This window comes from Opisthocomus hoazin, chromosome W (genome assembly GCF_030867145.1).
Source record: "Opisthocomus hoazin isolate bOpiHoa1 chromosome W, bOpiHoa1.hap1, whole genome shotgun sequence".
NCBI lineage: Eukaryota > Metazoa > Chordata > Aves > Opisthocomiformes > Opisthocomidae > Opisthocomus > Opisthocomus hoazin.
The window spans coordinates 17,431,974-17,451,715 of record NC_134453.1 but is presented as its reverse complement, the minus strand read 5'-3'; positions in this window follow the sequence as shown (position 1 = coordinate 17,451,715).

The window sequence follows — 19,742 nt, the reverse complement described above, 5'->3', positions numbered from 1 at the left end:
CTTTCCAGGCTAGCCCCTGTTTGGTACGAGATATCCTGAGACGTTCACATTTTCGGTGCAGGGCTACTGGAGGCAATCCGGCAGGGACCCCTACGCTAGATGTGAATTTTGAGGTGTCAAGGCAAGCAAAAAACCCCAGTCACTCTGCGCGTGTACGAGCAGTGCCATGGGCAGATGAGGCTGAGCAACAGCTGTCCAGGCTACACAATTTTGGTACGGCATATCGTGAGGCGTTCGCATATTCAGGTCAGGTCTGAGGGAGGTGCCCAGCAAAGACCCCGTAGGCTAGGTTTGAAGTTTGCGGTGGCAAGGCAAGCAAGCAGCCCCAGTCTCTGTGCGCCTGTGCGAGCAGTGCCATAGGCAGATAAGGCTGAGCAACAGCTTTCAAGGCTAGCCCCTTCATGACATAAGATATGTTGAGACGCTCATATATTCAGGTCACAATTGCGGCAGGCGCCTGTAAAAAACCTCCTAGGCTACGTTTGAAGTTTGAGGTGGCAAGGCAAGCAAGCAACCCCAGTCTTTGTGCGCCTGTGCGAGCAGTGCCATGCGCAGATGAGGCTGAGCAACAGCTTTCCTGGCTAGCCCCTTTTTGGTACAAGATACCCTGAGACGTTTGCATTTTCGGTGCAGGGCTACTGGAGGCAATACAGCAGGGACCCCAGGGATATGTTTGAAGTTTGAGGTAGCAAGGCAAGCAAGCAGCCCCAGTCTCTGTGCGCCTGTGCGAGCAGTGCCATGGACAGATGAGGCTGAACAACAGCTTTCCAGGCTAGCCCCTTTTTGGTACGAGATATCCTGTCACGATCGTATATACATGTTAAGGCTGTAGGAGGCCCCCGACAAGGATCCCCTAGGCTAAAATGAGGTTTGAGGTTGCAAGGCAAGGAAGCAACCCCAGTCTCTGTGCACCTGTGTGAGCGGTGCCATGGGCAGATGAGGCTGAGCAACAACTTTCCAGGCTAGCCCCTTTCTGGTATGAGATATCCTGAGACGTTCGCATTTTCGGTGCAGGGCTGCTGGATGGAACGGACGGAGAGCCACTGGATACGTTTGAAGTTTGAGGTGGCAAGGCAAGCAAGCAGCCCCAGTCTCTGTGCGCCTGTGCGAGCAGTGCCATGGGCAGATGAGGCTGAGCAACAGCTTTCCAGGCTAGCCCCTTTTTGGTACGAGATATCCTGAGGGGTTCGCATTTTCGGTGCAGGGCTACCGGAGGCAACCAGGAAGGGACCCCAGGGATACGTTTGAAGTTTGAGGTGGCAAGGCAAGCAAGCAGCCCCAGTCTCTGTGCGCCTGTGCGAGCAGTGCCATGGGCAGATGAGACTGAGAAACAGCTTTCCAGGCTAGACCCTTCTGGGTGCAACCTATCTGAAGACATTCTACCTTTTGGGGCAGGGGTGCTGGAGGTGCCCGGCAGAGACCCCCGGGATATTTGAAGTTTGAGGTGGAAAGGTAAGCAAGCATTCTCAGTGTCTCTGCACCTGTGCGAGCAGTGCCATGGCCAGATGAGGCTGAACAACAGCTTTCCAGGCAAGCCCCTTCTTGGCATAAGATATGTTGAGTAGCTCGCCTATTCGAGTCAGGATTGCAACAGGTGCCTTAAAAAACCACCTCGGTTACAATTTGAAGTCTGAGGTGGCAAGGCAAGAAAGCAGCCCCAGTCTCAGGGGCCTGTGCGAGCAGTGCCTTGGGCAGAGGACTCTGAGCAACAGCTTTCCAGGCTAGCCCCTTTTTTTTACGAGATATCCTGAGACGTTCGCATTCTCGGTGCAGGGCTACAAGAGGCAACCCGGCAGGGACCCCTACGCTACATTTGAATTTTGGGGTGGCAAGGCAAGCAAGCATTCTCAGTCTCTGTGCGCCTGTGTGAGCAGTGCCATGGGCAGAGGAGGCTGAGCAACAGCTTTCCAGGCTAGCCCCTTCTGGGTGCCAGCTATCTGAAGACGTTCTCACATTTGGGGCAGGGCTGCTGGAGGTGCCCGGTAGGGACACCCGGGAATTTTGAAGTTTGAGGTGGCAAGGTAAGCAAGCATTCTCAGTCTCTGTGCACCTGTGCGAGCAGTGCAATGGGCAGATGAGGCTGAGCAACAGCTTTCCAGGCTAGACAATTTTGGTACGAGATATGCTGAGGCGTTTCCATATTCGGGTCAGGTCTGTGGGAAGTTCCAAACAACGACCCCCTCGGCTAGGTTTGAAGTTTGCTGTGGCAAGGCAAGCAAGCAGCCCCAGTCTCTGTGCGCCTGTGCGACCACTGCCATGGGCAGATGAGGCCGAGCAACAGCTTTCCAGGCTAGCCCCTGTTTGGTACGAGATATCCAGAGACGCTCGCAAAGTCGAGTCAGGGCTGCGGCAGGTTCCTGGCAAAGACCCCCTAGGACATGTTTGATGTTTGACGTGGCAAGGCAAGCAAGAAACCCCAGTCTCTGGGCGCCTGTGCAAGCAGTGCCATGGGCAGACAAGGCTGAGCAACAGTTTTCCAGGCTAGCCCCTTCTGGGTGCGAGCTATCTGGAGACGTTCACAGCCTCCATGCAGGGCTACTGGAGGCATCCGTCAGGGACCCCCTGGTTACGTATGAAGTTTGAGGTGGCAAGGCAAGCAAGCACCCCCAGTCTCTGTGCGCCTGTGTAAGCAGTGCCATGGGCAGAGGAGGCTGAACAACAGATTTCCAGGCTAACAATTTTGGTACGAGATATGCTGAGACGTTCACATTTTCGGTGCAGGGCTACTGGAGGCAATCCGGAAGGACCCCTACGCTACATATGAATTTTGAGATGGCAAGGCAAGGAATAAACCTCAGACTGTGTGCACCTGTGCGACCAGTGCCATGGGCAGATGAGGCTGAGAAACAGCTTTCACGGCTAGCCCCTTCTTGCTGTGAGATATGTGGAGACGCTCGCATATTTGGGTATGGGCTGCGGCAAGCGCCCTGCAGAGACCCCCTAGGCTACGTTTGAAGTTTGAGGTGGCAAGGCAAGCAAGCAGCCCCAGTCTCTGTGCGCCTGTGCGAGCAGTGCCTTTGGCAGACGAGGCTGAGCAACAGCTTTCCAGGCTAGCCTTATCTGGGTGAGAGCTATCTGAAGACATTCTACCTTCAGGGACAGGGCTGATGGAGGTGCCCAGTAGGGACCCCCGGGAATTTTGAAGTTTGAAGTGGCAAGGTAAGCAAGCATTCTCAGTCTCTCTGCACCTGTACGAGCAGTGCCATGGGCACATGAGGCTGAGCAACAGCTTTCAAGGCTAGACAATTTTTATTCGAGATATCCTGAGGCGTTCGCATATTCGGGTCAGGTCTGTGGGAGGTGCCCAACAACGACCCCCTCGGCTAGGTTTGAAGTCTGCTGTGGCAAGGCAAGCAAGCAGCCCCAGTCTCTGTGCGCCTGTGCGACCACTGCCATGGGCAGATGAGGCTGAGCAACAGCTTTCCAGGCTAGCATATTTTTGGTACGAGATATCCTGAGACGTTCACATTTTCGGTGCAGGGCTACTGGAGGCAATCCGGCAGGGACCCCTACGCTAGATGTGAATTTTGAGGTGTCAAGGCAAGCAAAAAACCCCAGTCACTCTGCGCGTGTACGAGCAGTGCCATGGGCAGATGAGGCTGAGCAACAGCTGTCCAGGCTACACAATTTTGGTACGGCATATCGTGAGGCGTTCGCATATTCAGGTCAGGTCTGAGGGAGGTGCCCAGCAAAGACCCCGTAGGCTAGGTTTGAAGTTTGCGGTGGCAAGGCAAGCAAGCAGCCCCAGTCTCTGTGCGCCTGTGCGAGCAGTGCCATAGGCAGATAAGGCTGAGCAACAGCTTTCAAGGCTAGCCCCTTCATGACATAAGATATGTTGAGACGCTCGTATATTCAGGTCACAATTGCGGCAGGCGCCTGTAAAAAACCTCCTAGGCTACGTTTGAAGTTTGAGGTGGCAAGGCAAGCAAGCAACCCCAGTCTTTGTGTGCCTGTGCGAGCAGTGCCATGCGCAGATGAGGCTGAGCAACAGCTTTCCTGGCTAGCCCCTTTTTGGTACAAGATACCCTGAGACGTTCGCATTTTCGGTGCAGGGCTACTGGAGGCAATACAGCAGGGACCCCAGAGATATGTTTGAAGTTTGAGGTAGCAAGGCAAGCAAGCAGCCCCAGTCTCTGTGCGCCTGTGCGAGCAGTGCCATGGACAGATGAGGCTGAACAACAGCTTTCCAGGCTAGCCCCTTTTTGGTACGAGATATCCTGTCACGATCGTATATACAGGTTAAGGCTGTAGGAGGCCCCCGACAAGGATCCCCTAGGCTAAAATGAGGTTTGAGGTGGCAAGGCAAGGAAGCAACCCCAGTCTCTGTGCGCCTGTGCGAGCAGTGCCATGGGCAGATGAGACTGAGAAACAGCTTTCCAGGCTAGACCCTTCTGGGTGCAACCTATCTGAAGACATTCTACCTTTTGGGGCAGGGGTGCTGGAGGTGCCCGGCAGAGACCCCCGGGATATTTGAAGTTTGAGGTGGAAAGGTAAGCAAGCATTCTCAGTGTCTCTGCACCTGTGCGAGCAGTGCCATGGCCAGATGAGGCTGAACAACAGCTTTCCAGGCGAGCCCCTTCTTGGCATAAGATATGTTGAGTAGCTCGCCTATTCGAGTCAGGATTGCAACACGCGCCTGTAAAAAACCACCTCGGTTACAATTTGAAGTCTGAGGTGGCAAGGCAAGCAAGCAGCCCCAGTCTCTGTGCGCCTGTGTAAGCAGTGCCATGGGCAGAGGACTCTGAGCAACAGCTTTCCAGGCTAGCCCCTTTTTTTTACGAGATATCCTGAGACGTTCGCATTCTCGGTGCAGGGCTACAAGAGGCAACCCGGCAGGGACCCCTACGCTACATTTGAATTTTGGGGTGGCAAGGCAAGCAAGCATTGTCAGTCTCTGTGCGCCTGTGTGAGCAGTGCCATGGGCAGAGGAGGCTGAGCAACAGCTTTCCAGGCTAGCCCCTTCTGGGTGCCAGCTATCTGAAGACGTTCTCACTTTTGGGGCAGGGCTGCTGGAGGTGCCCGGTAGGGACACCCGGGAATTTTGAAGTTTGAGGTGGCAAGGTAAGCAAGCATTCTCAGTCTCTGTGCACCTGTGCGAGCAGTGCAATGGGCAGATGAGGCTGAGCAACAGCTTTCCAGGCTAGACAATTTTGGTACGAGATATGCTGAGGCGTTTCCATATTCGGGTCAGGTCTGTGGGAAGTTCCAAACAACGACCCCCTCGGCTAGGTTTGAAGTTTGCTGTGGCAAGGCAAGCAAGCAGCCCCAGTCTCTGTGCGCCTGTGCGACCACTGCCATGGGCAGATGAGGCCGAGCAACAGCTTTCCAGGCTAGCCCCTGTTTGGTACGAGATATCCAGAGACGCTCGCAAAGTCGAGTCAGGGCTGCGGCAGGTTCCTGGCAAAGACCCCCTAGGATATGTTTGATGTTTGACGTGGCAAGGCAAGCAAGAAACCCCAGTCTCTGGGCGCCTGTGCAAGCAGTGCCATGGGCAGACGAGGCTGAGCAACAGTTTTCCAGGCTAGCCCCTTCTGGGTGCGAGCTATCTGGAGACGTTCACAGCCTCCATGCAGGGCTACTGGAGGCATCCGTCAGGGACCCCCTGGTTACGTATGAAGTTTGAGGTGGCAAGGCAAGCAAGCACCCCCAGTCTCTGTGCGCCTGTGTAAGCAGTGCCATGGGCAGAGGAGGCTGAACAACAGATTTCCAGGCTAACAATTTTGGTACGAGATATGCTGAGACGTTCACATTTTCGGTGCAGGGCTACTGGAGGCAATCAGGCAGGACCCCTACGCTACATATGAATTTTAAGATGGCAAGGCAAGGAATAAACCTCAGACTCTGTGCACCTGTGCGACCACTGCCATGGGCAGATGAGGCTGAGAAACAGCTTTCACGGCTAGCCCCTTCTTGCTGTGAGATATCTGGAGACGCTCGCATATTTGGGTATGGGCTGCGGCAAGCGCCCTGCAGAGACCCCCTAGGCTACGTTTGAAGTTTGAGGTGGCAAGGAAAGCAAGCAGCCCCACTCTCTGTGCGCCTGTGCGAGCAGTGCCATGGACAGATGAGGCTGAGCAACAGCTTTCCAGGCTAGCATTTTTTTGGTACGAGATATCCTGTCACGATCGTATATACAGGTCAGGGCAGTAGGAGGCCCCCGACAAGGATCCCCTAGGCTAAAATGAGGTTTGAGGTGGCAAGGCAAGGAAGCAGCCCCAGTCTCTGTGCGCCTGTGCGAGCAGTGCCTTTGGCAGACGAGGCTGAGCAACAGCTTTCCAGGCTAGCCTTATCTGGGTGAGAGCTATCTGAAGACATTCTACCTTCAGGGACAGGGCTGATGGAGGTGCCCAGTAGGGACCCCCGGGAATTTTGAAGTTTGAAGTGGCAAGGTAAGCAAGCATTCTCAGTCTCTCTGCAGCTGTACGAGCAGTGCCATGGGCACATGAGGCTGAGCAACAGCTTTCAAGGCTAGACAATTTTTATTCGAGATATCCTGAGGCGTTCGCATATTCGGGTCAGGTCTGTGGGAGGTGCCCAACAACGACCCCCTCGGCTAGGTTTGAAGTCTGCTGTGGCAAGGCAAGCAAGCAGCCCCAGTCTCTGTGCGCCTGTGCGACCACTGCCATGGGCAGATGAGGCTGAGCAACAGCTTTCCAGGCTAGCATATTTTTGGTACGAGATATCCTGAGACGTTCACATTTTCGGTGCAGGGCTACTGGAGGCACCTGGCAGGGACCCCTAGGCTACATTTGAATTTTGAGGTGGCAAGGCAAGCAAGCAGCCCCAGTCTTTGTGCACCTGTGCGAGCAGTGCCATGCGCAGATGAGGCTGAGCAACAGCTTTCCTGGCTAGCCCCTTTTTGGTACAAGATACCCTGAGACGTTCGCATTTTCGGTGCAGGGCTACTGGAGGCAATACAGCAGGGACCCCAGGGATACGTTTGAAGTTTGAGGTGGCAAGGCAAGCAAGCAGCCCCAGTCTCTGTGCGCCTGTGCGAGCAGTGCCATAGGCAGATGAGGCTGAGCAACAGCTTTCAAGGCTAGCCCCTTCATGACATAAGATATGTTGAGACGCTCGTATATTCAGGTCACAATTGCGGCAGGCGCCTGTAAAAAACCTCCTAGGCTACGTTTGAAGTTTGAGGTGGCAAGGCAAGCAAGCAACCCCAGTCTTTGTGCGCCTGTGCGAGCAGTGCCATGTGCAGATGAGGCTGAGCAACAGCTTTCCTGGCTAGCCCCTTTTTGGTACAAGATACCCTGAGACGTTCGCATTTTCGGTGCAGGGCTACTGGAGGCAATACAGCAGGGACCCCAGGGATATGTTTGAAGTTTGAGGTGGCAAGGCAAGCAAGCAGCCCCAGTCTCTGTGCGCCTGTGCGAGCAGTGCCATGGACAGATGAGGCTGAACAACAGCTTTCCAGGCTAGCCCCTTTTTGGTACGAGATATCCTGTCACGATCGTATATACAGGTCAGGGCTGTAGGAGGCCCCCGACAAGGATCCCCTAGGCTAAAATGAGGTTTGAGGTGGCAAGGCAAGGAAGCAACCCCAGTCTCTGTGCACCTGTGTGAGCGGTGCCATGGGCAGATGAGGCTGAGCAACAACTTTCCAGGCTAGCCCCTTTCTGGTATGAGATATCCTGAGACGTTCGCATTTTCGGTGCAGGGCTGCTGGATGGAACGGACGGAGAGCCACTGGATACGTTTGAAGTTTGAGGTGGCAAGGCAAGCAAGCAGCCCCAGTCTCTGTGCGCCTGTGCGAGCAGTGCAATGGGCAGATGAGGCTGAGCAACAGCTTTCCAGGCTAGACAATTTTGGTACGAGATATGCTGAGGCGTTTCCATATTCGGGTCAGGTCTGTGGGAAGTTCCAAACAACGACCCCCTCGGCTAGGTTTGAAGTTTGCTGTGGCAAGGCAAGCAAGCAGCCCCAGTCTCTGTGCGCCTGTGCGACCACTGCCATGGGCAGATGAGGCCGAGCAACAGCTTTCCAGGCTAGCCCCTGTTTGGTACGAGATATCCAGAGACGCTCGCAAAGTCGAGTCAGGGCTGCGGCAGGTTCCTGGCAAAGACCCCCTAGGACATGTTTGATGTTTGACGTGGCAAGGCAAGCAAGAAACCCCAGTCTCTGGGCGCCTGTGCAAGCAGTGCCATGGGCAGACAAGGCTGAGCAACAGTTTTCCAGGCTAGCCCCTTCTGGGTGCGAGCTATCTGGAGACGTTCACAGCCTCCATGCAGGGCTACTGGAGGCATCCGTCAGGGACCCCCTGGTTACGTATGAAGTTTGAGGTGGCAAGGCAAGCAAGCACCCCCAGTCTCTGTGCGCCTGTGTAAGCAGTGCCATGGGCAGAGGAGGCTGAACAACAGATTTCCAGGCTAACAATTTTGGTACGAGATATGCTGAGACGTTCACATTTTCGGTGCAGGGCTACTGGAGGCAATCCGGAAGGACCCCTACGCTACATATGAATTTTGAGATGGCAAGGCAAGGAATAAACCTCAGACTGTGTGCACCTGTGCGACCAGTGCCATGGGCAGATGAGGCTGAGAAACAGCTTTCACGGCTAGCCCCTTCTTGCTGTGAGATATGTGGAGACGCTCGCATATTTGGGTATGGGCTGCGGCAAGCGCCCTGCAGAGACCCCCTAGGCTACGTTTGAAGTTTGAGGTGGCAAGGCAAGCAAGCAGCCCCAGTCTCTGTGCGCCTGTGCGAGCAGTGCCTTTGGCAGACGAGGCTGAGCAACAGCTTTCCAGGCTAGCCTTATCTGGGTGAGAGCTATCTGAAGACATTCTACCTTCAGGGACAGGGCTGATGGAGGTGCCCAGTAGGGACCCCCGGGAATTTTGAAGTTTGAAGTGGCAAGGTAAGCAAGCATTCTCAGTCTCTCTGCACCTGTACGAGCAGTGCCATGGGCACATGAGGCTGAGCAACAGCTTTCAAGGCTAGACAATTTTTATTCGAGATATCCTGAGGCGTTCGCATATTCGGGTCAGGTCTGTGGGAGGTGCCCAACAACGACCCCCTCGGCTAGGTTTGAAGTCTGCTGTGGCAAGGCAAGCAAGCAGCCCCAGTCTCTGTGCGCCTGTGCGACCACTGCCATGGGCAGATGAGGCTGAGCAACAGCTTTCCAGGCTAGCATATTTTTGGTACGAGATATCCTGAGACGTTCACATTTTCGGTGCAGGGCTACTGGAGGCAATCCGGCAGGGACCCCTACGCTAGATGTGAATTTTGAGGTGTCAAGGCAAGCAAAAAACCCCAGTCACTCTGCGCGTGTACGAGCAGTGCCATGGGCAGATGAGGCTGAGCAACAGCTGTCCAGGCTACACAATTTTGGTACGGCATATCGTGAGGCGTTCGCATATTCAGGTCAGGTCTGAGGGAGGTGCCCAGCAAAGACCCCGTAGGCTAGGTTTGAAGTTTGCGGTGGCAAGGCAAGCAAGCAGCCCCAGTCTCTGTGCGCCTGTGCGAGCAGTGCCATAGGCAGATAAGGCTGAGCAACAGCTTTCAAGGCTAGCCCCTTCATGACATAAGATATGTTGAGACGCTCGTATATTCAGGTCACAATTGCGGCAGGCGCCTGTAAAAAACCTCCTAGGCTACGTTTGAAGTTTGAGGTGGCAAGGCAAGCAAGCAACCCCAGTCTTTGTGTGCCTGTGCGAGCAGTGCCATGCGCAGATGAGGCTGAGCAACAGCTTTCCTGGCTAGCCCCTTTTTGGTACAAGATACCCTGAGACGTTCGCATTTTCGGTGCAGGGCTACTGGAGGCAATACAGCAGGGACCCCAGAGATATGTTTGAAGTTTGAGGTAGCAAGGCAAGCAAGCAGCCCCAGTCTCTGTGCGCCTGTGCGAGCAGTGCCATGGACAGATGAGGCTGAACAACAGCTTTCCAGGCTAGCCCCTTTTTGGTACGAGATATCCTGTCACGATCGTATATACAGGTTAAGGCTGTAGGAGGCCCCCGACAAGGATCCCCTAGGCTAAAATGAGGTTTGAGGTGGCAAGGCAAGGAAGCAACCCCAGTCTCTGTGCGCCTGTGCGAGCAGTGCCATGGGCAGATGAGACTGAGAAACAGCTTTCCAGGCTAGACCCTTCTGGGTGCAACCTATCTGAAGACATTCTACCTTTTGGGGCAGGGGTGCTGGAGGTGCCCGGCAGAGACCCCCGGGATATTTGAAGTTTGAGGTGGAAAGGTAAGCAAGCATTCTCAGTGTCTCTGCACCTGTGCGAGCAGTGCCATGGCCAGATGAGGCTGAACAACAGCTTTCCAGGCGAGCCCCTTCTTGGCATAAGATATGTTGAGTAGCTCGCCTATTCGAGTCAGGATTGCAACACGCGCCTGTAAAAAACCACCTCGGTTACAATTTGAAGTCTGAGGTGGCAAGGCAAGCAAGCAGCCCCAGTCTCTGTGCGCCTGTGTAAGCAGTGCCATGGGCAGAGGACTCTGAGCAACAGCTTTCCAGGCTAGCCCCTTTTTTTTACGAGATATCCTGAGACGTTCGCATTCTCGGTGCAGGGCTACAAGAGGCAACCCGGCAGGGACCCCTACGCTACATTTGAATTTTGGGGTGGCAAGGCAAGCAAGCATTCTCAGTCTCTGTGCGCCTGTGTGAGCAGTGCCATGGGCAGAGGAGGCTGAGCAACAGCTTTCCAGGCTAGCCCCTTCTGGGTGCCAGCTATCTGAAGACGTTCTCACTTTTGGGGCAGGGCTGCTGGAGGTGCCCGGTAGGGACACCCGGGAATTTTGAAGTTTGAGGTGGCAAGGTAAGCAAGCATTCTCAGTCTCTGTGCACCTGTGCGAGCAGTGCAATGGGCAGATGAGGCTGAGCAACAGCTTTCCAGGCTAGACAATTTTGGTACGAGATATGCTGAGGCGTTTCCATATTCGGGTCAGGTCTGTGGGAAGTTCCAAACAACGACCCCCTCGGCTAGGTTTGAAGTTTGCTGTGGCAAGGCAAGCAAGCAGCCCCAGTCTCTGTGCGCCTGTGCGACCACTGCCATGGGCAGATGAGGCCGAGCAACAGCTTTCCAGGCTAGCCCCTGTTTGGTACGAGATATCCAGAGACGCTCGCAAAGTCGAGTCAGGGCTGCGGCAGGTTCCTGGCAAAGACCCCCTAGGATATGTTTGATGTTTGACGTGGCAAGGCAAGCAAGAAACCCCAGTCTCTGGGCGCCTGTGCAAGCAGTGCCATGGGCAGACGAGGCTGAGCAACAGTTTTCCAGGCTAGCCCCTTCTGGGTGCGAGCTATCTGGAGACGTTCACAGCCTCCATGCAGGGCTACTGGAGGCATCCGTCAGGGACCCCCTGGTTACGTATGAAGTTTGAGGTGGCAAGGCAAGCAAGCACCCCCAGTCTCTGTGCGCCTGTGTAAGCAGTGCCATGGGCAGAGGAGGCTGAACAACAGATTTCCAGGCTAACAATTTTGGTACGAGATATGCTGAGACGTTCACATTTTCGGTGCAGGGCTACTGGAGGCAATCAGGCAGGACCCCTACGCTACATATGAATTTTAAGATGGCAAGGCAAGGAATAAACCTCAGACTCTGTGCACCTGTGCGACCACTGCCATGGGCAGATGAGGCTGAGAAACAGCTTTCACGGCTAGCCCCTTCTTGCTGTGAGATATCTGGAGACGCTCGCATATTTGGGTATGGGCTGCGGCAAGCGCCCTGCAGAGACCCCCTAGGCTACGTTTGAAGTTTGAGGTGGCAAGGAAAGCAAGCAGCCCCACTCTCTGTGCGCCTGTGCGAGCAGTGCCATGGACAGATGAGGCTGAGCAACAGCTTTCCAGGCTAGCATTTTTTTGGTACGAGATATCCTGTCACGATCGTATATACAGGTCAGGGCAGTAGGAGGCCCCCGACAAGGATCCCCTAGGCTAAAATGAGGTTTGAGGTGGCAAGGCAAGGAAGCAGCCCCAGTCTCTGTGCGCCTGTGCGAGCAGTGCCTTTGGCAGACGAGGCTGAGCAACAGCTTTCCAGGCTAGCCTTATCTGGGTGAGAGCTATCTGAAGACATTCTACCTTCAGGGACAGGGCTGATGGAGGTGCCCAGTAGGGACCCCCGGGAATTTTGAAGTTTGAAGTGGCAAGGTAAGCAAGCATTCTCAGTCTCTCTGCACCTGTACGAGCAGTGCCATGGGCACATGAGGCTGAGCAACAGCTTTCAAGGCTAGACAATTTTTATTCGAGATATCCTGAGGCGTTCGCATATTCGGGTCAGGTCTGTGGGAGGTGCCCAACAACGACCCCCTCGGCTAGGTTTGAAGTCTGCTGTGGCAAGGCAAGCAAGCAGCCCCAGTCTCTGTGCGCCTGTGCGACCACTGCCATGGGCAGATGAGGCTGAGCAACAGCTTTCCAGGCTAGCATATTTTTGGTACGAGATATCCTGAGACGTTCACATTTTCGGTGCAGGGCTACTGGAGGCACCTGGCAGGGACCCCTAGGCTACATTTGAATTTTGAGGTGGCAAGGCAAGCAAGCAGCCCCAGTCTTTGTGCACCTGTGCGAGCAGTGCCATGCGCAGATGAGGCTGAGCAACAGCTTTCCTGGCTAGCCCCTTTTTGGTACAAGATACCCTGAGACGTTCGCATTTTCGGTGCAGGGCTACTGGAGGCAATACAGCAGGGACCCCAGGGATACGTTTGAAGTTTGAGGTGGCAAGGCAAGCAAGCAGCCCCAGTCTCTGTGCGCCTGTGCGAGCAGTGCCATAGGCAGATGAGGCTGAGCAACAGCTTTCAAGGCTAGCCCCTTCATGACATAAGATATGTTGAGACGCTCGTATATTCAGGTCACAATTGCGGCAGGCGCCTGTAAAAAACCTCCTAGGCTACGTTTGAAGTTTGAGGTGGCAAGGCAAGCAAGCAACCCCAGTCTTTGTGCGCCTGTGCGAGCAGTGCCATGTGCAGATGAGGCTGAGCAACAGCTTTCCTGGCTAGCCCCTTTTTGGTACAAGATACCCTGAGACGTTCGCATTTTCGGTGCAGGGCTACTGGAGGCAATACAGCAGGGACCCCAGGGATATGTTTGAAGTTTGAGGTGGCAAGGCAAGCAAGCAGCCCCAGTCTCTGTGCGCCTGTGCGAGCAGTGCCATGGACAGATGAGGCTGAACAACAGCTTTCCAGGCTAGCCCCTTTTTGGTACGAGATATCCTGTCACGATCGTATATACAGGTCAGGGCTGTAGGAGGCCCCCGACAAGGATCCCCTAGGCTAAAATGAGGTTTGAGGTGGCAAGGCAAGGAAGCAACCCCAGTCTCTGTGCACCTGTGTGAGCGGTGCCATGGGCAGATGAGGCTGAGCAACAACTTTCCAGGCTAGCCCCTTTCTGGTATGAGATATCCTGAGACGTTCGCATTTTCGGTGCAGGGCTGCTGGATGGAACGGACGGAGAGCCACTGGATACGTTTGAAGTTTGAGGTGGCAAGGCAAGCAAGCAGCCCCAGTCTCTGTGCGCCTGTGCGAGCAGTGCAATGGGCAGATGAGGCTGAGCAACAGCTTTCCAGGCTAGACAATTTTGGTACGAGATATGCTGAGGCGTTTCCATATTCGGGTCAGGTCTGTGGGAAGTTCCAAACAACGACCCCCTCGGCTAGGTTTGAAGTTTGCTGTGGCAAGGCAAGCAAGCAGCCCCAGTCTCTGTGCGCCTGTGCGACCACTGCCATGGGCAGATGAGGCCGAGCAACAGCTTTCCAGGCTAGCCCCTGTTTGGTACGAGATATCCAGAGACGCTCGCAAAGTCGAGTCAGGGCTGCGGCAGGTTCCTGGCAAAGACCCCCTAGGACATGTTTGATGTTTGACGTGGCAAGGCAAGCAAGAAACCCCAGTCTCTGGGCGCCTGTGCAAGCAGTGCCATGGGCAGACAAGGCTGAGCAACAGTTTTCCAGGCTAGCCCCTTCTGGGTGCGAGCTATCTGGAGACGTTCACAGCCTCCATGCAGGGCTACTGGAGGCATCCGTCAGGGACCCCCTGGTTACGTATGAAGTTTGAGGTGGCAAGGCAAGCAAGCACCCCCAGTCTCTGTGCGCCTGTGTAAGCAGTGCCATGGGCAGAGGAGGCTGAACAACAGATTTCCAGGCTAACAATTTTGGTACGAGATATGCTGAGACGTTCACATTTTCGGTGCAGGGCTACTGGAGGCAATCCGGAAGGACCCCTACGCTACATATGAATTTTGAGATGGCAAGGCAAGGAATAAACCTCAGACTGTGTGCACCTGTGCGACCAGTGCCATGGGCAGATGAGGCTGAGAAACAGCTTTCACGGCTAGCCCCTTCTTGCTGTGAGATATGTGGAGACGCTCGCATATTTGGGTATGGGCTGCGGCAAGCGCCCTGCAGAGACCCCCTAGGCTACGTTTGAAGTTTGAGGTGGCAAGGCAAGCAAGCAGCCCCAGTCTCTGTGCGCCTGTGCGAGCAGTGCCTTTGGCAGACGAGGCTGAGCAACAGCTTTCCAGGCTAGCCTTATCTGGGTGAGAGCTATCTGAAGACATTCTACCTTCAGGGACAGGGCTGATGGAGGTGCCCAGTAGGGACCCCCGGGAATTTTGAAGTTTGAAGTGGCAAGGTAAGCAAGCATTCTCAGTCTCTCTGCACCTGTACGAGCAGTGCCATGGGCACATGAGGCTGAGCAACAGCTTTCAAGGCTAGACAATTTTTATTCGAGATATCCTGAGGCGTTCGCATATTCGGGTCAGGTCTGTGGGAGGTGCCCAACAACGACCCCCTCGGCTAGGTTTGAAGTCTGCTGTGGCAAGGCAAGCAAGCAGCCCCAGTCTCTGTGCGCCTGTGCGACCACTGCCATGGGCAGATGAGGCTGAGCAACAGCTTTCCAGGCTAGCATATTTTTGGTACGAGATATCCTGAGACGTTCACATTTTCGGTGCAGGGCTACTGGAGGCAATCCGGCAGGGACCCCTACGCTAGATGTGAATTTTGAGGTGTCAAGGCAAGCAAAAAACCCCAGTCACTCTGCGCGTGTACGAGCAGTGCCATGGGCAGATGAGGCTGAGCAACAGCTGTCCAGGCTACACAATTTTGGTACGGCATATCGTGAGGCGTTCGCATATTCAGGTCAGGTCTGAGGGAGGTGCCCAGCAAAGACCCCGTAGGCTAGGTTTGAAGTTTGCGGTGGCAAGGCAAGCAAGCAGCCCCAGTCTCTGTGCGCCTGTGCGAGCAGTGCCATAGGCAGATAAGGCTGAGCAACAGCTTTCAAGGCTAGCCCCTTCATGACATAAGATATGTTGAGACGCTCGTATATTCAGGTCACAATTGCGGCAGGCGCCTGTAAAAAACCTCCTAGGCTACGTTTGAAGTTTGAGGTGGCAAGGCAAGCAAGCAACCCCAGTCTTTGTGTGCCTGTGCGAGCAGTGCCATGCGCAGATGAGGCTGAGCAACAGCTTTCCTGGCTAGCCCCTTTTTGGTACAAGATACCCTGAGACGTTCGCATTTTCGGTGCAGGGCTACTGGAGGCAATACAGCAGGGACCCCAGAGATATGTTTGAAGTTTGAGGTAGCAAGGCAAGCAAGCAGCCCCAGTCTCTGTGCGCCTGTGCGAGCAGTGCCATGGACAGATGAGGCTGAACAACAGCTTTCCAGGCTAGCCCCTTTTTGGTACGAGATATCCTGTCACGATCGTATATACAGGTTAAGGCTGTAGGAGGCCCCCGACAAGGATCCCCTAGGCTAAAATGAGGTTTGAGGTGGCAAGGCAAGGAAGCAACCCCAGTCTCTGTGCGCCTGTGCGAGCAGTGCCATGGGCAGATGAGACTGAGAAACAGCTTTCCAGGCTAGACCCTTCTGGGTGCAACCTATCTGAAGACATTCTACCTTTTGGGGCAGGGGTGCTGGAGGTGCCCGGCAGAGACCCCCGGGATATTTGAAGTTTGAGGTGGAAAGGTAAGCAAGCATTCTCAGTGTCTCTGCACCTGTGCGAGCAGTGCCATGGCCAGATGAGGCTGAACAACAGCTTTCCAGGCGAGCCCCTTCTTGGCATAAGATATGTTGAGTAGCTCGCCTATTCGAGTCAGGATTGCAACACGCGCCTGTAAAAAACCACCTCGGTTACAATTTGAAGTCTGAGGTGGCAAGGCAAGCAAGCAGCCCCAGTCTCTGTGCGCCTGTGTAAGCAGTGCCATGGGCAGAGGACTCTGAGCAACAGCTTTCCAGGCTAGCCCCTTTTTTTTACGAGATATCCTGAGACGTTCGCATTCTCGGTGCAGGGCTACAAGAGGCAACCCGGCAGGGACCCCTACGCTACATTTGAATTTTGGGGTGGCAAGGCAAGCAAGCATTCTCAGTCTCTGTGCGCCTGTGTGAGCAGTGCCATGGGCAGAGGAGGCTGAGCAACAGCTTTCCAGGCTAGCCCCTTCTGGGTGCCAGCTATCTGAAGACGTTCTCACTTTTGGGGCAGGGCTGCTGGAGGTGCCCGGTAGGGACACCCGGGAATTTTGAAGTTTGAGGTGGCAAGGTAAGCAAGCATTCTCAGTCTCTGTGCACCTGTGCGAGCAGTGCAATGGGCAGATGAGGCTGAGCAACAGCTTTCCAGGCTAGACAATTTTGGTACGAGATATGCTGAGGCGTTTCCATATTCGGGTCAGGTCTGTGGGAAGTTCCAAACAACGACCCCCTCGGCTAGGTTTGAAGTTTGCTGTGGCAAGGCAAGCAAGCAGCCCCAGTCTCTGTGCGCCTGTGCGACCACTGCCATGGGCAGATGAGGCCGAGCAACAGCTTTCCAGGCTAGCCCCTGTTTGGTACGAGATATCCAGAGACGCTCGCAAAGTCGAGTCAGGGCTGCGGCAGGTTCCTGGCAAAGACCCCCTAGGATATGTTTGATGTTTGACGTGGCAAGGCAAGCAAGAAACCCCAGTCTCTGGGCGCCTGTGCAAGCAGTGCCATGGGCAGACGAGGCTGAGCAACAGTTTTCCAGGCTAGCCCCTTCTGGGTGCGAGCTATCTGGAGACGTTCACAGCCTCCATGCAGGGCTACTGGAGGCATCCGTCAGGGACCCCCTGGTTACGTATGAAGTTTGAGGTGGCAAGGCAAGCAAGCACCCCCAGTCTCTGTGCGCCTGTGTAAGCAGTGCCATGGGCAGAGGAGGCTGAACAACAGATTTCCAGGCTAACAATTTTGGTACGAGATATGCTGAGACGTTCACATTTTCGGTGCAGGGCTACTGGAGGCAATCAGGCAGGACCCCTACGCTACATATGAATTTTAAGATGGCAAGGCAAGGAATAAACCTCAGACTCTGTGCACCTGTGCGACCACTGCCATGGGCAGATGAGGCTGAGAAACAGCTTTCACGGCTAGCCCCTTCTTGCTGTGAGATATCTGGAGACGCTCGCATATTTGGGTATGGGCTGCGGCAAGCGCCCTGCAGAGACCCCCTAGGCTACGTTTGAAGTTTGAGGTGGCAAGGAAAGCAAGCAGCCCCACTCTCTGTGCGCCTGTGCGAGCAGTGCCATGGACAGATGAGGCTGAGCAACAGCTTTCCAGGCTAGCATTTTTTTGGTACGAGATATCCTGTCACGATCGTATATACAGGTCAGGGCAGTAGGAGGCCCCCGACAAGGATCCCCTAGGCTAAAATGAGGTTTGAGGTGGCAAGGCAAGGAAGCAGCCCCAGTCTCTGTGCGCCTGTGCGAGCAGTGCCTTTGGCAGACGAGGCTGAGCAACAGCTTTCCAGGCTAGCCTTATCTGGGTGAGAGCTATCTGAAGACATTCTACCTTCAGGGACAGGGCTGATGGAGGTGCCCAGTAGGGACCCCCGGGAATTTTGAAGTTTGAAGTGGCAAGGTAAGCAAGCATTCTCAGTCTCTCTGCAGCTGTACGAGCAGTGCCATGGGCACATGAGGCTGAGCAACAGCTTTCAAGGCTAGACAATTTTTATTCGAGATATCCTGAGGCGTTCGCATATTCGGGTCAGGTCTGTGGGAGGTGCCCAACAACGACCCCCTCGGCTAGGTTTGAAGTCTGCTGTGGCAAGGCAAGCAAGCAGCCCCAGTCTCTGTGCGCCTGTGCGACCACTGCCATGGGCAGATGAGGCTGAGCAACAGCTTTCCAGGCTAGCATATTTTTGGTACGAGATATCCTGAGACGTTCACATTTTCGGTGCAGGGCTACTGGAGGCACCTGGCAGGGACCCCTAGGCTACATTTGAATTTTGAGGTGGCAAGGCAAGCAAGCAGCCCCAGTCTTTGTGCACCTGTGCGAGCAGTGCCATGCGCAGATGAGGCTGAGCAACAGCTTTCCTGGCTAGCCCCTTTTTGGTACAAGATACCCTGAGACGTTCGCATTTTCGGTGCAGGGCTACTGGAGGCAATACAGCAGGGACCCCAGGGATACGTTTGAAGTTTGAGGTGGCAAGGCAAGCAAGCAGCCCCAGTCTCTGTGCGCCTGTGCGAGCAGTGCCATAGGCAGATGAGGCTGAGCAACAGCTTTCAAGGCTAGCCCCTTCATGACATAAGATATGTTGAGACGCTCGTATATTCAGGTCACAATTGCGGCAGGCGCCTGTAAAAAACCTCCTAGGCTACGTTTGAAGTTTGAGGTGGCAAGGCAAGCAAGCAACCCCAGTCTTTGTGCGCCTGTGCGAGCAGTGCCATGTGCAGATGAGGCTGAGCAACAGCTTTCCTGGCTAGCCCCTTTTTGGTACAAGATACCCTGAGACGTTCGCATTTTCGGTGCAGGGCTACTGGAGGCAATACAGCAGGGACCCCAGGGATATGTTTGAAGTTTGAGGTGGCAAGGCAAGCAAGCAGCCCCAGTCTCTGTGCGCCTGTGCGAGCAGTGCCATGGACAGATGAGGCTGAACAACAGCTTTCCAGGCTAGCCCCTTTTTGGTACGAGATATCCTGTCACGATCGTATATACAGGTCAGGGCTGTAGGAGGCCCCCGACAAGGATCCCGTAGGCTAAAATGAGGTTTGAGGTGGCAAGGCAAGGAAGCAACCCCAGTCTCTGTGCACCTGTGTGAGCGGTGCCATGGGCAGATGAGGCTGAGCAACAACTTTCCAGGCTAGCCCCTTTCTGGTATGAGATATCCTGAGACGTTCGCATTTTCGGTGCAGGGCTGCTGGATGGAACGGACGGAGAGCCACTGGATACGTTTGAAGTTTGAGGTGGCAAGGCAAGCAAGCAGCCCCAGTCTCTGTGCGCCTGTGCGAGCAGTGCCATGGGCAGATGAGGCTGAGCAACAGCTTTCCAGGCTAGCCCCTTTTTAGTACGAGATATCCTGAGACGTTCGCATTTTCGGTGCAGGGCTACTGGAGGCACCTGGCAGGGACCCCTAGGCTACATTTGAATTTTGAGGTGGCAAGGCAAGCAAGCAGCCCCAGTCTTTGCGCGGCTGTGCGAGCAGTGCCATGCGCAGATGAGGCTGAGCAACAGCTTTCCTGGCTAGCCCCTTTTTGGTACAATATACCCTGAGACGTTCGCATTTTCGGTGCAGGGCTACTGGAGGCAATACAGCAGGGACCCCAGGGATATGTTTGAAGTTTGAGGTAGCAAGGCAAGCAAGCAGCCCCAGTCTCTATGCGCCTGTGCGAGCAGTGCCATGGACAGATGAGGCTGAGCAACAGCTTTCCAGGCTAGCCCCTTTTTGGTACGAGATATCCTGTCACGATCGTATATACAGGTCAGGGCTGTAGGAGGCCCCCGACAAGGATCCCCTAGGCTAAAATGAGGTTTGAGGTGGCAAGGCAAGGAAGCAGCCCCAGTCTCTGTGCGCCTCTGTGAGCAGTGCCAT